This window comes from Electrophorus electricus, unplaced genomic scaffold (assembly GCF_041902795.1).
Source record: "Electrophorus electricus isolate QZ-2024a unplaced genomic scaffold, ASM4190279v1 Scaffold53, whole genome shotgun sequence".
Taxonomy (NCBI): domain Eukaryota; kingdom Metazoa; phylum Chordata; class Actinopteri; order Gymnotiformes; family Gymnotidae; genus Electrophorus; species Electrophorus electricus.
In genome coordinates, this window is record NW_027658771.1 from 789,144 (window position 1) to 807,451 (window position 18,308).

Consider the following 18,308-nt stretch of genomic DNA (forward strand, 5'->3'; position numbering starts at 1 on the left):
GTTTTACAGACTGTGAAGGAAATATTGTTGTGTTTCTTTCTCTATCATTGTAAAGCGTGAGAAAGCTTAGCATAAGATTAGAAGAACAGGACGTTCCCTATTGAACGTCCTTGAAGAAATACACTCCTTCCAAGGAGTTATCTGGTCTCAGCAGAAGCAAACCCTCCCTCGTTCTCTCGAACGCTACGGCTATTATATAAGGGCAGGGAAATCACCGAAAGGGGAGCGAAGCAAATAGGCACGCTCATTTTCTTGAAACTAATAACTCAATAAAATCTTCTTATCCACATATGACTCCTTGTTTGCTGAATTTCCACCACAGGACGATGACCATCAAACTGGGAGAGTGGCTCCAGCAGATCCCAGGAACAACATCTGAGATCCTCATCCAGAAGAGTGCAGTCGATGGAACACTTGGGATACTATGCAGGAAAATGTATATATTGTAAATTCCTGTTCTTTTTTATCAACATTCTTAGAACATAATTACTGTTCTAAGTTTACAACATCTGGTCGAGGTTTTCGTTTATTCAAGATGCATCCTGTAGTGCCTTTTCACATTTTTGCACTATTTCTTTATTTTGAGTCAAATGTTTCAAATAAAATAATACAATCCACAAGGAAATGAAAACGAGAATTAAATCAAACTTATTCTTTCAGAAAGATTACTACTCATTCACACACCAGGACGCTACATCTGCTGGAGTATTATGCTCACGTTTCTAAACTTTTAAACATTATAATGTATTTCAGTTATGGAAATCAGTTAAACACTATAGGAAGGCCTACAACAGGAATGTACTACAAATACCTTCCTACTCCAGCACCCCTAATCGTCCACTCCCAATGGTGGGATATCCCTGAATAACAGTTGAATGCTATCTTTGCCTATATTTGCCTCTGTCTGTCTTTCAGGAGACTACAATATGAGAGTTACACACTAACATAAAAGAACGAATAATGAATCAAGTAAATGCTGCACTGGCTAACATCTACTTTCTTCCCTGTTTTATTACCTGTATTATTATTTATAATATTTGTGAGCTGAAAACATGATATCCACCAAAAACATGATTGACTGACTCATGAACAATGTCAACAAATCTACACGCGCACACACACACACACACACACACACACACACAGCAGGTGGGTTTTCTGTGGTGGCAGGTGGGTCCCAGTGGGCTCATACTGGCCCTGCCCACATGTCGCCTCCTGCAGGTGTCAACCGTAGCCACTGTGCTCCATGTGCCCTTTCTCCTCTGCCACTGCTGGGAGAGGGCTCTGCCCACCCTCCTGACACGCTCCGCTACGCCTCCTGCATACCCCCTTTGTGCTTCAGACAGAGGCCAAAACCACTGGCTTTGCTGGTTCCAGGAACAACCTGAGATTGTCCGGGAGAGTGAAAGAATGCTATACCTTGCAAGGTATGATGGTCTTCATTGAAATGGGGGTTAAAAACATTTCAAGTCAGTGTTTTGTGCACTGACATCCCTCTTGCTACCGAAGGCCACCCGAGTGTTTCTTGTGTTTGTGAGTGTGAGGCAAAGGAGTGTGAAAGTGTTTGTGTGGATCAAGATGTAAATGCATGAAATGAAACGTACTGAGGCTATGTTTATTGTCACATATTTTATATCTAGAATGTTGGCCTACCTCCAAGTGAATTTGCACAAAGACCAAACATTTGTGTGGGGTGTTTGTTTGTGCATGTGAATATAGATGTGTGTAGTTCAATGGTGTGTACATTCTTTTTGTTTCTTTCTCTCTCTCTCTCTCTCTCTCTCTTTGTGTGTGTGTGTTTGTGTGTGTGTCTCTTGTCAACACAGTGTGAATAATTTTTATTTTAATTGGTTCGTTGTCATGAAATTATCTCTCAACTCTCTCAACCGTCTAAATCACACGCGCACACACACAAACAGTTGAAACCCCCCTTCCTATAGTCCACATTCATTCATGAGAAACAGAAAAATTGAATTTGAAATGTATTGGATTGAATAACAAAGATCCTTTTCTTTAGAACCATGCACAGCATGGACATGACAATGTTGTGCTAAATGGTGTGATCAAACCCTATCATCATCCTTCCCAGCAAAGCCCTGATCTACTCCTTCTGTAGTGAGCTAAACGCTATTAATAAACTCCCAAACTCCTCCAGTGCTCTCTCACCATTCTGAGCAGAGCCTGTGCCAGGCCTGCAATATTATCAACTACAGCACAGCTCTGTTTTCTCTCTTCCAAATGTGTAGAGAAAACACACACACACACACACACGCGCGCGCGCGCTCTGTATTCTGACAGTCCCTGCAATGCTCCACTGTAATCCTCTTAGCCTGTAAGCACTGGGCTCTCCCTGCAAACACACCGTAAACCCAACACAGCATGGGACTATGTGGAAGACCACTTGCACAAACATCGACCGCACAGCTCCTTTTGCCTTTGCTTGCTATAGTTTCAACTGCTCGATGCACTGAAATGCCAAATACAGAGGCTAAAGCTCGAACACATGCGCCATGAACCAGCTGCACCCATTCCGAGGTAAATCAAATACACAGTTGACAATGTTTAAAAAAGCTTTTTGAGCTTTTTACATTTTATTGATTTTTTTTTTTAAAGAACATGAGGACTTTTTCATTTTTATTTTTTCAGAATGCTAAATAGTAGTAGTCCCAGTAATTTTGTAGTTCCAGTAGTATCGTCATTCAGGTCTCCTTTATCAGGTTTTGGATGGATTGGTAGAAGTTCATATTGACTGGTTATAAACATAGTTCTGATGTAGTCAAGCACAGCGTCTGTGTCTTTGGCCAGTTGGTAATCATAGCCTTTTTATGTGCTCGGGAAACCTTTCTGCATAGTACCGATTTCTTTAGCTGGTCCTCCTTGGGAAGTGTGTGGTCCCTTTGAGCAGTACAAAGCTTCCCCAGCCATGGCTCTCCCCATGCGCTGCTGCTTAGTTTTCTTCCCCACTACTTTGTCCCATAACGTCTTCAGGTTCTTTCTTTCACACTTTGGGTTTTGGTTTTCACTCTCTAGAGCCTCTCTTTCACTCTTCAGGTGTTGTCTTTCACTCTCAAGATTCTCTCTTTCACCCTTCAGGTGTTGTCTTTCTCTCTCCAGAGCCTCTCTTTCACTCTTCAGGTGTTGTCTTTCACGCTCTAGATCCTCTCTTTCACTCTTCAGGTGTTGTCTTTCACTCTCAAGATTCTCTCTTTCACCCTTCAGGTGTTGTCTTTCTCTCTCTAGAGCCTCTCTTTCACTCTTCAGGTGTTGTCTTTCACGCTCTAGATCCTCTCTTTCACTCTTCAGGTGTTGTCTTTCACTCTCAAGATTCTCTCTTTCACCCTTCAGGTGTTGTCTTTCACTCTCTACATCCTCTCTTTCACTCTTCAGGTGCCATCTTTCACTCTGTTCATTTTTTGTCTCCTTCTGCTTCTCCTCCAACTGCTTCCCACTACATTCCTCCTCAAATTTTCCAATTTTAACACAGTGTCGTTTTCTAATTTCCTTCGTATCCACTCTGTCAGGTAGTTCTTGTTGCAATCTACTCATTGCTTTTTGTGTGTTCCTGTCCAACAAAATCTTCGTTTTCTTCTTCTTCGAAGATCTTCTGTGAGAGCAGCAGAACTGCATTTTGCTGCTGCAACCTCCCATTTCTGTCAACAGACTGACCAATTTTACCTTTGTCAAGCAGATTATAAGAATAGCTATTACGACAATGGTCAGTGATATTATGACATCACAGTTTTGGTTTTGTTGACAATTCCATTGTCATCACACAGAATAGAATAGAATAGAATAAACTATTGTGGGCTTGCTTTGTTTTCACTTTAGCCTTAATTAGATTAATTAGATTCATATGTTTGCTTTAGATTTGCCTTTTTACATTTTATTTATACCATGAAAAACAATACAGAAATAATTAAAGAAGTCAAAGCCTTTGTCACAGTCTCTCCAGACATGCCTTTCTCTGGTTGTCAAAAAGACAAAAGAGATGACTGTGGACTACAGAAGGATGCAAATGCCTCACACCCTAATACATACAGTGAAGAGTGAGAACATACACTCTCTTAAAATCACAATCAATCTCTCATGGTCCCTGAGCACTTTTTCCTTAGTGAAGAAAGCTCTGCTTCCTGAGGAGACTGAAGAAGGACAGCATGTCCGTCATCCTGATCTGGTCTGCAACAGCATCATAGAGAGTGTCCCGACCTGCGCCATCGCTGTCTGGTACTGGCACTGCTCCCCCTGCTCTTTTGGATTGTTTAGTTGAATTTAGCAGTCTGCTCTCAAATTTTCTGTGCCTGTTTTCTGGGATTCTGAAATTCAGGCAATGTTTTTGTTGTTCTTCTGCAACACTATTAAAACTCTGAACTCCTCAAACTATTTTACTTCTCTAAGTAAATCTGTCACATTTGTCTAGTACAGAATTATTAGATTTCTTTCTTTGACCATAAGCAAATGACACATTTACTTTGCACATTTACATATTTCTTTGTCTGTGTCTCTCTATCACTCTCCTTTTCTCAGAGAGTTGGATAAGAGATTAAGGACACTTCCTGAGGCAGAGAATGATTGGTCAGTAGTACATTAGAATGGCCATACATACATTTCATCATTCCATATCTTTTCAGTGGTTATCAAAACCATTTATACACTTTTGCAGTTAAACAATGTTAAGATATTGATTAGTGTTTCAGTCAAATTAGTCTAACTCTGAAAGTATGTGTTTACCTTCCATATGAGATGCTATTTAAGACTACACACACATCAGATTTTGCAATGAAAAGATGCACACATGCATACATGATAAAACAAACAAAGGCAAATAGTCAGTGTACACACACACACACACACATTTTAGGCTCCTTTTGTCATTCAGTTTTGAAAGAAGGAGATGGAGGGCATGTCAGTATGTAGCAGTAGCCATAGTATTGGAACAGATGGGTCAGCATGGTAAGGGCAGACAGAACGTTGGTCAGGGTGTATCACTGGTCTCCATTGCATCTCAGTGATTCAAAATTCAGAACTAAAATATTAGAAAAAACACTCTCAAAGCATAGAGGGCCAAGTCAGTAGTTGCACTAATATCAGAATTTGTATCAAGATATTTTTAAGTGAGAAATTTTTAAGCGAGAAATAAGTTTAGCCCTCATTAAAAATGTTGTAATTTCAACTCTTTGACACTCTTGGAAAAATAAATGTAATATTTTGTTCAAAATATTATTTATTTGGGGAAAAAAGTGATCTGCAGGCACTGCGGATTCTTGCCCTGCTAGAGATGATTAAGAAAAGAGGTTAAATTGATTAGGACTTCTAACCTGCAGTAATAAACAGTATAAATTGATATGAAATGAAATAGGCAGATGCTGACTGTATATGAATTGTATGGGGCAGCAGTGTCTCACAAAGACTGGAGCACAGCAATGATGTCATCATGTCATGGGTGTGAAAAGAAGGCCTCTAGGAAATAGGCTTCGTCAAGGGGCATGGGGGCTGGGGCCAAAAGACAGAGCGCAGGAGACTAATGAATGAAGATGGAGAACCCCTCTGTTCGCTACTGTAATATACACACTGAGAGGTAGAGGAGCAAGGACTCTTCATCAGGCCCTCAGCCAGCCTGGCACTAGCTCATCAACAGATGTCTCCCTCTCTGAGAGAGAGAGAGAGAGAGAGAGAGAGAGAGAGAGAGAGAGAGAGAGAGAGAGGGAGGGTCTTATTGAATTATATGCTTTGTTGTCATCTGTGTAGCATTACTACAGATTCTTTATAACTCAGTATCTGCAATGTTTGGTTTAGAATCACAGATGAGGATGTGTTTAATGTGACTTGGTTTCACAAATGTCAATTGTCTTCATTAATGTTCCATCTGAAATATTAGGTTCAGGAAGAAGCTAAGGGTTTTGACCTCAGCATAGACTTCACTGGTGCTGACATCATCACCAGCTAAGTGACCTGTTCCTCTCATCCTGGTGTGTGTCTGTCTGTGTGTGTGTGTGTGTGTGTGTGTGTGTGTGTGTGTGTGTGTGTGTGTGTGTGTGTGTGTGTGTGTGTGTGTGTGTGTGTGTGTGTGTGTGTGCGTGCGTGTGCGTATGTGTGTCCAGCTGTGATCGGCCCTTACTCATACACATTTCACTTGGCTGACACACAGTGAAAAAAGTGCATTTACAGTCCTCTGTGGTCTCATTGCCAGCCCAGATTTCCAAAACTTATTATATATTTTACATATGTAGTAGTCATTATATATTATTTGAAACTACAATTTTGAACAGTGTTTCAGTGTTGTGTAATTACTGAATAGGGCTTAAATAAAACCATTGTCATTGTAAGAAGGCTCAACAGCAGTACTCATCTACTCATCTACCACACATTTCACTGCGTGTTGTACTGTGTATGACTATGTATGTGACAAATAAACCAAACTTGAAACTTGAAAAAACAAGATGTGGGTTAAGATGAATCTACTTCCCTTTTCATGTACACTGAAAAACATCAGTTTTTCAAATGCTAGGATATATTTTGTCTACAAACACATTTCTATTTATGGTCTTTCTTATCTTTTATAGCTTCAAGGGTTCTTTGGAAGGTCAGCAGAAAATGGAAGAGAGGAAGCTGTGTGTGAGTGAATGCTTGTGTGTAATGTCATTTTCTATGTTGAGTGTAGCTCTATGATGTACTCTGGAGAGCTGAAGTTTGAGAAGAGGACCATGTCTGCTCAGGTGGAGGGGGGTGTTCATGGCCTGCACTCGTAAGTCTTCGTCCTCTCTGCTCACTAAACTCCTACTACCGAATCCATCATGCTCAGTGGCTCTTTTAGGGAACACTCCACCAACTGTCAAGCAGTGCCACAAAAGCACTCAAGGACTGGAAAATAACCTGTGTGTGTCTGTTCTCACAGTTTGCAGGCACAGTGTTATGAATAATAATACACAGCAATAGACCCCTGCTGATCTCCACTGAAATCTGAATGGACATGAAACTGACAATTTATTTATGAATAATTAATTCAGATAAATTGTGGGTTTCTAATAGATAACAGGGTCATGACATAATGAGTAATGCCTCTATAGATTTCTATTCATGTCTTCAAGTAATTCATGTACATACATTGAATTGAAAGAAAACTGGCTTTGGCATGACTGGACAGAGCATTGTAATGTAAACGTCAGTACTATGCACATTTTGCAGTGTGGACTTTTATAAACTCATCAGCTCTGTGCAGATATAGACTGTAGAGCTCTATATTGAATTGTGGATGAGCATATTAAAACCACAAGGCGGAGCTTCGAGAGAGAGAGAGAGAGAGAGAGAGAGAGAGAGAGAGAGAGAGAGAGAGAGAGAGAGAGAGAGAGAGAGAGAGAGAAGTGAAACAGAGCTGTTTAATGTTCAACAAATGGAAAGAAGAAGAAAATTATGAAAATCAGTAGAACTATTAGCAAAGTTGAAACTAGTTAATATTTAGTGACAGCGGAGTGGCTCTAGATCCCTGTGGCAGGGACTACGGACGATCACGGACTACAGGAGCCCACCCTCCGGACTGATGAGTGCGGATGAGTCTCTGGCGAACGAGCTGAATACATTCTTCGCTCGCTTCGAGGCTACATCTAGCAGCGCTAATGCTAACGGCGCTAATGCTAGCAGCGCTAATGCTAGCAGCGCTAATGCTAATGGCACTATCGGCGCAGCCAATGGCACATGCGCGGGGCGCACCATAGAACAGCGCCCTCTCATCGTCACGGAGAGTGACGTGAGAAGAGTGTTTAAAAGGGTGAATACCAGGAAGGCGATGGGAGCAGACGGTATCTGCGGGAGGGTCCTCAAAGCCTGCGCAGATCAGCTAGCCCCGGTATTCACCGACATCTTCAATCTCTCCCTGACGCTCGGTATCGTCCCGTCCAGCTTCAAGCGATCCACCATCGTCCCCGTCCCGAAGAAACCTCGACCCTCCGACCTCAATGACTACCGACCTGTCGCCCTCACATCAGTCGTGATGAAGTGCTTTAAAAAGCTAGTCGGAGACTTCATCACATCTTCACTGCCAGCCTCCATGGACCCACTGCAGTTTGCATACCGCCACAACCGCTCCACTGACGATGCAATTGCACATCTGCTCCACACTACACTGACTCACCTGGACGAAGGGAGGGGAAATTATGTTAAAATGCTATTTGTCGACTACAGTTCAGCATTTAACACTATCATCCCCTCCCTACTCACTACTAAGTTGGGGGATCTAGGACTGCATACATCCCTGTGCGACTGGATCTCCAACTTCCTAACAGACAGACCACAATCAGTACGGGTGGGCAACTGCGCCTCATCCACCCTCACCCTCAGCACTGGAGCTCCTCAGGGTTGTGTCCTAAGCCCCCTGCTCTACTCACTGTACACCTACGACTGCACAGCCACTTCCAGCTCCACCATCATTGTCAAGTTTGCTGACGACACCGTTGTCATGGGTCTGATCTCGGACAACGACGAGAGGGCCTACCTGGATTAAACACCTGGAAAACTGGCGCCAGGAAAATTATCTCCTCCTAAACGTCAGTAAGACAAAGGAGCTGATCGTGGATTGCAGCAAGAAGCAGGAGCGGCACTACCAACCTGTGAGGATCAGTGGAACCACGGTGGAGAGAGTAGATAGTTTCAGGTACCTTGGTGTTCACATCTCGCAGGACCTGTCCTTCAGACTGCCCTCCAAGGTACTGCGGAACTTCTATACCTGCACTATCGAGAGCATCCTCACGGGGAACATCACAGTCTGGTTTGGGAATAGCACCAAGCAGGACAGACAAGCACTCCAAAGGGTAGTGCGTTCAGCAGAGCGCATCACTCACACGGAACTTCCTGACCTGCAGACCATCTACTACAAGCGGTGCCAGACCAAGGCCAGGAGGATTGTGAAGGACCCCACCCATCCCAACAATAGACTCTTCTCTCTGTTGAGGTCAGGGAGGCGCTTTCACTCCCTGAAGACCAAGACAGAGAGGCTGAAGAGCAGCTTCTTCCCACAGGCCATTCGGGCCCTGAATCAGGGAAACTGATAAACTGTGGGGACCACCACCACAATGTAACATAACTGTATATCTGTATATATATATTTATATTCAATGACCTTGTTACACAACAACTGTAGATATGTTATTATACGAAATGGATCTGTACATTCTGTAGATTGTGTACATATATACACAACCATATACATTGTACATTGTGTATATAATCATAATATACATATATTGTACATACATTGTTAATATATTTTGTACATACATAGAATATATATATTTATCTTTGCATATATATATTTCACATATAGAGAATGTCTATATTTCTCTATGCACCCCTGTTTTCTTTTCCTCAGTTTGGACAGAGCACTCTCCACCATTTCACTGCGAGTTATGCTGTGTATGACTATGTATGTGACGAATAAACCAAACTTGAACTTGAACTTGAACAGTACTTGTGGTAGCCTTTTTAACTAAGTGTACTTAAAATCAGACATTAGCACACTAAAACATTAAAGCATTAAGATAAAAGATAAATCCTTTATGCAAATGCAGTTGTTTCTTAAAGATTGTTTCTTTTAGAAATATAAGTTCTTATCACACCTGTATTAGAATATGAGCCCAGGAGAATAACCCTAGAACACTAGGAACATTTATTTTACAATTTCCTTGCAAAATCACAAGCCTGATGTGAATATTAAAATAAGAACAACAAATAGATACACCTGTTATCATTTTATTATCCATCTTCACATAATATAGGGAAGGTGCTTATGTGCTCATTTCTCCTTTGTTAAAAAAGCACTGACATTTTGCTGCATCAAACATTTGTGTGCCATGCATTTAGTGTGTAGCATAACAACAAACAAATTCTGCAAACTCCTACTTTATGAGCATTAAAGGCGGTTGGGCAGAGTGTTGAGTGAAGCTTCAGAGCTTGACTGTAACCTTGTTATATTTCAATGGCAATGAGGGCAGTACAGGTAGTGACTAAGAGGCTTTCCTTCCCAATCCCTCTGAATGTTGTCTCTGACAACATTCCAGACAGCACTTTAGAGAAAACAGTAGTCCAATGGCAGCAGACAGGCCTTTTTAGGGATCACCACTTACAGAGTCTTACCAAGACACCCAGTAGCTTTATTTTGTTTGGGACGAAGCCTCTATCAGAGCCGTATTTCATTCTACCTGATTCAGCTGCTGCTTGTATGATGCATGTTGGATGAATCTCTTACTCTGCTCCTCAGCTAAGAGAAAGCTCTCCATCTCGATCTGAGGAACAAACTTGGATTGTGTGCGTGGCTCCAGCACAACCACTGGTGAATGCGCACGCAGTGTCCCAGGAGCCGCTCTGTGGTGCAGGTGGAGAGGGGAGGTGGGCGGAGGCCCGGGGCGTCAGCTCACGCAGGATTGTAGAGGAGGATTGGAGTACTGGACATCGCTTACATGGAGGGCCATGTCTATGAGCACTTTGCCAATGGCAAGCACGACAGCTACCAGATCGACTACCGCCTCATTGTGGGCGACACAGAGCCAGCCAGATTGCAGCTGTCGCCTCGCGACCCTGAGCACCAGGGGCCATTTGGCCACAACACATCTCATGGGCATGAGACTGCAGCTCAGCGCTACAGTGCCACGCGCATCCAGGCTGGCTACGAACCAGAGAGGTGAGACTCCTACGGTTTCAAAGGAGTGCTGATCAGCAAAATTAACCATGTTTGCATCACTAGGTTAACGTTAGTGTCACTAAACAAGTTCATTAGGAGTGGACTTTATTTTTCTTTTGGATTGTGTACTTTTAAACTGTTGCACAGACTGGGTTGGGTTCTCAGTGATGTGCAATTTTAGCCCAATTCCATATTGTTGGTCTCAGAAGAACGCATTCCTTTCGGGGATTATCATCACATAAAATAGACCTATACATTTACAGTCTCTACAGAGAAATACAGTCATGTCATAGTATAATAAAATGTCCTAATGTGTAAATAGTGATGTTTACTCATTTATAATGTCCAGCACTACTCAAATATAACTGCTTGCCTTCTTTGCCCATCATATTAACATTCCCATGTCAGCAGAGTAAAAAGGACCATAAATCTGATTAAGAATTATATTATCAAGACCGATATAATCTGTGTTGTAGAACAGATATGAAAACATTTTGCCATAGCAATGCTCAAAAGCATCACATTCCATTTGTTTTACAGACCCATATCTCTGTACATTTCAATTTACAGAATGGACTAAATTAACTTCCAGGTGTTTAAAGCTCAGTTGGGGGCTGTGTCAGATCCTTTGTGAATAACATAATAAAGTTGAGTATTGGGCAGCCTGACCACGGCTTCAAAACGATTGTGTGGATTTGCTACATCACCAGTCCTCCTTTTATAAGCAAGATGATTATTTCAACCCAAGTCAAAAACATTTTTGTCTCATCCAAACGGAAATTTCACACGTCAGACCTGAACTGGGCTGGCCAGCTAATAGCGTGGACAGTAAAACAAAGGCGCATCGCCCGTCTGTTCTCTCTCACTTCACATCCAAATCCAACTGAAACGCACTATCAGTATTTCAGTTCCATGCCGGAGCTGAGAGACGTGAGCGCCCTTAAAATGTCCCGTCGTCATCCACCACGTTGAGAGGATGAGAGTTTTCTCAAACTGAGCAGGTCGAGTCTTTAAAATGTGTAAACTCCAACTGTGATTCTGGGTGATTTAGCTAAGGGCTAGACTTTCGCTTGACTTTGAGAGATGCCACAGAGGCTAGTCTGTAACGGTCGCAGATGAAGACCAGCTGTGTTCCTTGACGTCGTTTTTTGTTGTCTGAAGTACGCGACGCTATCGTCTTGTGAGTAACCCGAGAAGCGGGATTTTCATTCACATTCACTAAGAATAAAGCATCATTGTTCAGTCTTGGAAGTATATCACACTAAATCCGTGTGTACTACTTGAGTACGATAATGACGGTTGTTGTTTGCATGCTGCGAATGCGAGACATCGGCTCTCCCGAATAAAAGGATAGCACGTCGAAATGGAGAAAGGGCAAAGCGTAACGAATAGAAATAGCTTTAGCATCCTCGGCCAACACCCACTGGATAAATATTTCGATCCGCGGATCAGTAAAACGCTTACGTTTTAACTCTGTTTACATGAGAGCACAGACAGAATAGCCTTTCTTTAGCGTACATCTACTTCTGATGTGACTTGTATTTGCTAGGTTGTTAGTATAATGTATTTTTAGTATCAGTTTTTCTTTGTTTGTTTGTTCTGTGGTCTTTGATTCAGTGATTTTCTGATCCTGCCTGGCTTCATTGACTTTACCTCAGATGAAGTGGTGAGTACTTTTGCAAAATGCACCAAAACAGCTCAGCAGGTTTCCTGACATGCCCCATAAGGGCTTACCAGTGTGTGTGTTTCAGTAAATACAGCACATCTAGTAATGATTTAGTGGAGGGGGCGGGATCTTCCTAATTAATTAGTGAGCTGGCGGTCTCCTCTACCTTCAGTGAGATGGAGGAGCTGAGTCAGTTGCCATGTAGTGCGAACACGACTACAACAGAGGGTGGAGTGTGGCATAGTGTAAGAGAGGGATGAAGGAGTGCAAATAAGATGTGCAAAATAGGTGGTGTTGGCATCCCAGGTGCATAGGGTGTGTTGTCACAGGCATAGAGGCTGAGGGGTGTGTGGGTGTGTGTGTGTGTGTGTATGACAGTGTGAGGGAGGCGCGAACCAAAATTCCCATGTGTAATGGATATGGGATAGTATATATTGTGGTATTTATATTTGGTGTTACATTTTGTGTGTGTGTGTGCTAGAATGTGGGAGAGAACGTAGGATGTTTTTGTCTGTCTTACCACAGGGAGGTTAAACTGATGCCCTGCTTATAAAAACAGCAATATTTGTGCTTTGAATGAGCACATCCAAGTCACTTGAAGTCAAATTAATAATGGGATAGAGATGTGTGCATATGTGAAAGCTGTCCAAAGTAACACCCCAAACTGTTCTTATCTTTGTGCAATGCATAGTCTGTATGAAAATACAAGCATGAACATAAACAAAGATAATTGTTCTGTAGAACAATGGTTCCTTTCTGTTACCATTTGCGTCTGTCATTCAGGATCTGACCTCTGCTCTGACCCGGAAGATAACCCTGAAGACGCCGCTTATTTCCTCCCCCATGGGTACTGTGACTGAATCCTCCATGGCCATCGCTATGGCTGTGAGTATCCCCCACACACTCAAAACCATGAAGTCCTGTTGCTTTTCCATTTAGCTTTCTGTGATTTTGTATTACAGCTCATGGGCGGTATTGGGATCATCCATCACAATTGCACCCCAGAGTTCCAAGCAAATGAAGTCCGGAAAGTTAAGGTGTCAAACTTTCAGTGAATTGTCTTAATAGGAATATAATGAACAACACGTTGAACATGCAGATTTACACACAAGCTTCCCTGAGGCCTCTCATCAGCAGAGCAATATATGGTGTCATGGCAGAAATTCGAGCAGGGCTTCATCACGGATCCGGTGGTGATGAGTCCACAGCACACGGTCGGAGATGTGTTTGAGGCCAAGGTGCGACACGGCTTCTCTGGAATCCCTGTCACCGAAACCGGCAAGATGGGCAGCAAGCTTGTGGGAATCGTGACGTCACGAGACATTGACTTCCTCTCAGAGAAGGACTATGACCGGCTGTTGGAGGAGGTTTGTGATTCATCTTTGATTGTACATACAATATACAAAAGGTTTTTAAAAACACAAATGAATCACATATGACATACAATGCTTAAAAATATAGGTGGAATAGAACTATCATGAAATTGTGATATTTCTGTGTCAGTGTGTGAAAGAGGGCAATATATATATATATATATATATATATATATATATATATATATATATATATATATATATATATATATATATATATATAAAAATAAAAAATGTGTATATATATATATATGTGTGTGTGTGTGTGTATGTGTGCGCGTAAAATCACATTCTTTAAACTCACATCTTTTTGTGATTTATTTGTGATATTTGCCAGGCAATGACAAAGAGGGAAGATTTAGTGGTTGCACCAGCAGGTGTTACACTCAAAGAGGCCAATGACATCCTGCAGTGCAGCAAAAAAAGGTCTGATTCTTCATCTTTTCAGCTTGAGAAGTGAAACTGCTTCTAAAGGACTTTGAAAGGTTATTTTCACTTCTCCACTTCTTCTCTGAGTAACGGGTCGGTCGTGGGGACGCTTGTTGATTGCAGGTAAACTGCCCATTGTGAACGACAGTGATGAGCTGGTGGCTATAATTGCTCGCACTGATCTGAAGAAGAACAGAGACTACCCTCTGGCCTCTAAAGACTCCCGCAAACAGCTGCTGTGTGGCGCTGCCATCGTTACCCGTGAGGATGACAAGTACCGGCTGGACCTGCTCGTGCAGGCAGGAGTGGACGTGGTGGTGCTGGTAGGTCTTAAGGTCCTAAAGGGAGTGGGATTAGTCTCCATCCTGAGTATGGTGCCTGAATCAAATGACAAACTATTTTTGCTATGAGGCTGTGTAACACAGGACTGTGATTGGACATAGTGAATTTGGTCTGAAGGCTGTGTCTATTGTTTTAGGACTCATCTCAGGGAAACTCGGTGTTTCAGATCAGCATGATTAACTACATTAAACAGAAGTATCCTGAGCTCCAGGTGGTGGGGGGGAATGGTGAGTCACAGTTCTCACATTTGCTTGTTCTGTAAACTGAGAGGGTTGAGGTAGGTAAGAATTGATGGTGTTTGGTTCTTTTCATTTGTTGCTCTGTTCACTTTCATCCTTCTTCTCTCTCGCTCTGTCTCTGTGTATGTCTGTGTAGTAGTGACAGCTGGTCAGACCAAGAATTTGATTGATGATGGTGTGGATGCTCTTAGAGTGTGGATGGGTTATGTTTGATAAGACATCGTATACCAGAAAATTGTTTAAAAGATGGTAATAGCTAAACCACCAGACATAATAGTGATGGATAAACAGCAGAAAAGAGCCATAGTGACGGATGTAGCAATCCCAAGAGATAGCAACATCAGCAACAAGGAACATGAGACGCTAAAAGAAGAGGAAACACTGGCTCACCAAAAACATGATTCACTGACTCATGAACAATGTCAACAAATCTACACACACACACACGCACGCACACACACACACACACACACAGCAGGTGGGTTTTCTGTGGTGGCAGATGGGTCCAAGTGGGCTCATACTGGCCCTGCCCACATGTCGCCTCCTGCAGGTGTCAACCGTAGCCACTGTGCTCCATGTGCCCTTTCTCCTCTGCCACTGCTGGGAGAGGGCTCTGCCCACCCTCCTGACATGCTCCGCTACGCCTCCTGCATACCCCCTTTGTGCTTCAGACAGAGGCCAAAACCACTGGCTTTGCTGGTTCCAGGAACAGCCTGAGGTTGTTCAGGAGAGTGAAAGAATGCTATACCTTGCAAGGTATGATGGTCTTCATTGAAATGGGGGTTAAAAACATTTCAAGCCAGTGTTTTGTGCACTGACATCCCTCCTGCTACCGAAGGCCACCCGAGTGTTTCTTGTGTTTGTGAGTGTGAGGCAAAGGAGTGTGAAAGTGATTGTGTGGATCAAGATGTAAATGCATGAAATGAAACGTACTGAGGCTATGTTTATTGTCACATATTTTATATCTAGAATGTTGGCCTACCTCCAAGTGAATTTGCACAAAGACCAAACATTTGTGTGGGGTATTTGTTTGTGCATGTGAATATAGATGTGTGTAGTTCAATGGTGTATACATGTGTACATGTGAGTATGGATGTGTAAGTGTGAAAGATGTGTGTGTGTGAATTATATATTTGTTGGGGGCACATTCATATACTGCCACACTGCTATTCTCTCTGCTACTTTCTGTTTTTCAATTGGCAGAGTGGATTAGTGCCTGTCAGAGAGACTCTGAGAGATCTGGTGAGCCCTGATTGTGATTCTTTTTGTTTCTTTCTCTCTCTCTCTCTCTCTCTCTCTCTCTCTCTCTCTCTCTCTGTGTATGTGTGTGTTTGTGTGTGTGTCTCTTGTCAACACAGTGAATAATTTTGATTTTAATTGGTTCGTTGTCATGACATTATCTCTCAACTCTCTCAACCGTCTAAATCACACGCGCACACACACAAACAGTTGACACCCCCCATCCTATAGTCCACATTCATTCATGAGAAACAGAAAATTTCAATTTGAAATTTATTGGATTGAATAACAAAGATCCTTTTCTTTAGAACCATGCACAGCATGGACATGACAATGTTGTGCTAAATGGTGTGATCAAACCCTATCATCATCCTTCCCAGCAAAGCCCTGATCTACTCCTTCTGTAGTGAGCTAAACGCTATTAATAAACTCCCAAACTCCTCCAGTGCTCTCTCACCATTCTGAGCAGAGCCTGTGCCAGGCCTGCAATTTTATCAACTACATCACAGCTCTGTTTTCTCTCTTCCAAATGTGTAGAGAAAACACACACACACACACACACACACACGCGCGCGCGCGCTCTGTATTCTGACAGTCCCTGCAATGCTCCACTGTAATCCTCTTAGCCTGTAAGCGCTGGGCTCTCCCTGCAAACACACCCTAAACCCAGCACAGCATGGGACTATGTGGAAGACCACTTGCACAAACATCGACCGCACAGCTCCTTTTGCCTTTGCTTGCTATAGTTTCAACTGCTCGATGCACTGAAATGCCAAATACAGAGGCTAAAGCTCGAACACATGCGCCATGAACCAGCTGCACCCATTCCGAGGTAAATCAAATACACAGTTGCCATTGTTTAAAAAAGCTTTTTGAGCTTTTTACATTTTATTGATTTATTTTTTTTTAAAGAACATGAGGACTTTTTCATTTTTATTTTTTCAGAATGCTAAATAGTAGTAGTCCCAGTAATTTTGTAGTTCCAGTAGTATCGTCATTCAGGTCTCCTTTATCAGGTTTTGGATGGATTGGTAGAAGTTCATATTGACTGGTTATAAACATAGTTCTGATGTAGTCAAGCACAGCGTCTGTCTCTTTGGCCAGTTGCTAATCATAGCCTTTTTATGTGCTCGGGAAACCTTTCTGCATACTACTGATTTCTTTAGCTGGTCCTCCTTGGGAAGTGTGTGGTCCCATTGAGCAGTACAAAGCTTCCCCAGCCATGGCTCTTCCCATGCGCTGCTGCTTAGTTTTCTTCCCCACTACTTTGTCCCATAACGTCTTCAGGTTCTTTCTTTCACACTTTGGGTTTTGTTTTTCACTCTCTAGAGCCTCTCTTTCACTCTTCAGGTGTTGTCTTTCACTCTCTAGAGTCTCTCTTTCACTCTTCAGGTGTTGTCTTTCTCTCTCTAGAGCCTCTCTTTCACTCTTCAGGTGTTGTCTTTCACGCTCTAGATCCTCTCTTTCACTCTTCAGGTGTTGTCTTTCACTCTCAAGATTCTCTCTTTCACCCTTCAGGTGTTGTCTTTCTCTCTCTAGAGCCTCTCTTTCACTCTTCAGGTGTTGTCTTTCACGCTCTAGATCCTCTCTTTCACTCTTCAGGTGTTGTCTTTCACTCTCAAGATTCTCTCTTTCACCCTTCAGGTGTTGTCTTTCACTCTCTAGATCCTCTCTTTCACTCTTCAGGTGCCATCTTTCACTCTGTTCATTTTTTGTCTCCTTCTGCTTCTCCTCCAACTGCTTCCCACTACATTCCTCCTCAAATTTTCCAATTTTAACACAGTGTCGTTTTCTAATTTCCTTCGTATCTACTCTGTCAGGTAGTTCTTGTTGCAATCTACTCATTGCTTTTTGTGTGTTCCTGTCCAACAAAATCTTCGTTTTCTTCTTCTTCGAAGATCTTCTGTGAGAGCAGCAGAACTGCATTTTGCTGCTGCAACCTCCCATTTCTGTCAACAGACTGACCAATTTTACCTTTGTCAAGCAGATTATAAGAATAGCTATTATGACAATGGTCAGTGATATTATGACATCACAGTTTTGGTTTTGTTGACAATTCCATTGTCATCACACAGAATAGAATAGAATAGAATAAACGATTGTGGGCTTGCTTTCTTTTCACTTTAGCCTTAATTAGATTAATTAGATTCATATGTTTGCTTTAGATTTGCCTTTTTACATTTTATTTATACCATGAAAAACAATACAGAAATAATTAAAGAAGTCAAAGCCTTTGTCACAGTCTCTCCAGACATGCCTTTCTCTGGTTGTCAAAAAGACAAAAGAGATGACTGTGGACTACAGAAGGATGCAAATGCCTCACACCCTAATACATACAGTGAAGAGTGAGAACA

The 18,308-nt window shown here is 42.3% G+C and overlaps 2 long non-coding RNA genes across 2 annotated transcripts in view; one reads left to right on the forward strand and one right to left on the reverse strand.

Moving 5' to 3' along the window:
* Positions 1-18,308, reverse strand: part of LOC145656171 (uncharacterized) — a 119,268-nt gene that overhangs the window by 16,711 nt on the left and 84,249 nt on the right. The window lies entirely within an intron of this gene.
* On the forward strand, positions 14,612-16,888 carry LOC145656175 (uncharacterized). The gene is made up of 2 exons (XR_014121872.1): positions 14,612-14,703; positions 14,852-16,888. It is a non-coding gene; the product is annotated as an uncharacterized LOC145656175 (long non-coding RNA).